Below are 1,991 nucleotides of genomic sequence, written 5' to 3' on the forward strand. Positions count from 1 at the left end.
ACCTGTCTTTATCTGCACTGCATTTATTATTTACCATTATTTTGCAACATCAATATCTCTTTTATACCGCCTTTGATAAACATCGTAACGATAGTAATCGATAGATTGACGATTTGGTCTCTGTGGGATCGATATTCTTTTATATTACTCTGACGCGATTCGTGCACTTGCGAATACAACGATCAAGTTTTTGGCGCCGTTTCCGGGGACCAACTTCGTCAAATTTCGTACCCTGTTGTTACACCGTCTAGACTAAGGCATTATTAGCCGGTAAATTTGAAGAACCCGTAGTACCGGAAATTTAGTAGATCCTTTAGCGGAACCCGAATGTTACACTAGTACACGCCTCTTACTCATCCGAATTAAGAAAGCTATGGCCGAGAATCGCGACCAAAGACCTCTTAAGCAATTTGCCCAACCCTCTGTCGAGGAACGTAGTTCTAGTATAGTAAACCCCCTCATTCCTGCCAACAATTTCGAAATAAAACCATCTTTACTGCAATTAGTGCAGCATAACCAATTCGCAGGTCTCGCTACCGAGAACCCAAATCAATATTTAAAAGTCTTCATCCAACTGGCCGACACCTTTAAATCCAACGGTGCTTCACCCGATGCGATCCGTTTAAGATTATTTCCTTTCTCCCTCAGGGATAGAGCACGTTCATGGTTAGATTCACTTCCAGCTAATTCAATAACTACCTGGGAAGACCTTATGAGAGTATTCCTTGCTAGATATTTTCCCTCTAGTAAGACTGCTGTTCTTCGAAACCAAATAACTAGATTTACTCAAAACCAAGGAGAATGACTCTTTGAAGCTTGGGAGAGATACAAAGAGCTATTAAGAGTTTGTCCACACCATGGCATAGAACAATGGTTGATCGTTCATACCTTCTACAATGGACTTTATTATAACACAAAGATGATCATCGACGCTGCCGTTGGTGGCGCGCTGATGAACAAACCTTACCCTGAAGCTTGTGACCTAATTGAGTATATGGCCCAAAACCATTACCAATGGGGAACTGAACGAGCATCAATAGAGAAAAAGGAGACCCAAGGTGGAATACATGAGATAAGCTCTATGGACATGATGCAGGCGAAAATGGACACTTTAGCCCTTAAGGTCGAACATATTTCTACAAACACTAACATCGCAGCGATAGTCCACACAGAGTGTGAACTTTGGGGATCTAAAGGAAACGAATCGGCGGAATGTAACCTTTTGAACGACCTGAACACCGACCAAGTGAATTACGCCCAAGGTAACCCATTTTCAAACACCTACAACCCTGGATGGAGGAATCACCCGAATTTTTCCTATAAAAACCAGAACCCTATCCAAAATTATGCACCTCAAAGACCACAAGGTTATCAAGCCCAAACACCAAATCAACCTATGCAAGATGTGCCTCAAAAGTCTAACCTTGATAAGATCATGGAGAGCTTTATATCAGGCCAGACTCAGTAAAATAAAGAATTGCTAAACCAGAACATTCACGTAAACGAACTGATAACGCAATTAGGGACTAAGGTTGATCAGATAATCACTCACAACAAGATGCTTGAAACCCAGATCTCACAGGTAGCACAAAACCAAGCCCCACAGACTACACCTGGAGGACAATTCCCTGGACAAACTCAACCCAACCCTCGAGGGCAAGCTAACACTATCTCATTACAAAGTGGGACCGCTTACGAAGGGCCTCATAACCCAATAATGAGCGAGTCCAAAGCTTCTAAAGAAAATATACCTACAAACCAGGGAGAAGAACCGGTGGAACCCGAAAAACAAACCGACCAAGAAGGAGAAGCCAAGGATAAAACTTACAAACCACCACCCCCATACAAACCACCAATCCCATATCCGCAAAGACTTAAACAAACCAAAATCAATAACCAATACCAAAAATTTATAAAAGTAATAGAGAAGCTTCATGTAGAGATTCCTTTCACCGAAGCTATCACCCAAATTCCATCTTACGCCAAATTTC

General features: G+C 41.9%; 1 non-coding gene across 1 annotated transcript; it reads right to left on the minus strand.

Annotated features, from left to right (window-relative positions):
* Nucleotides 1-757: 757 nt before the first annotated feature.
* LOC127109810 (small nucleolar RNA R71) lies at nucleotides 758-864 on the minus strand. Its single transcript, XR_007797061.1, has one exon. It is a non-coding gene; the product is annotated as a small nucleolar RNA R71 (small nucleolar RNA).
* Between the last annotated feature and the right edge of the window lie 1,127 nt (nucleotides 865-1,991).

The sequence above is a fragment of the Lathyrus oleraceus genome, chromosome 7 (genome assembly GCF_024323335.1).
Source record: "Lathyrus oleraceus cultivar Zhongwan6 chromosome 7, CAAS_Psat_ZW6_1.0, whole genome shotgun sequence".
Classification (NCBI taxonomy): Eukaryota; Viridiplantae; Streptophyta; class Magnoliopsida; order Fabales; family Fabaceae; genus Lathyrus; species Lathyrus oleraceus.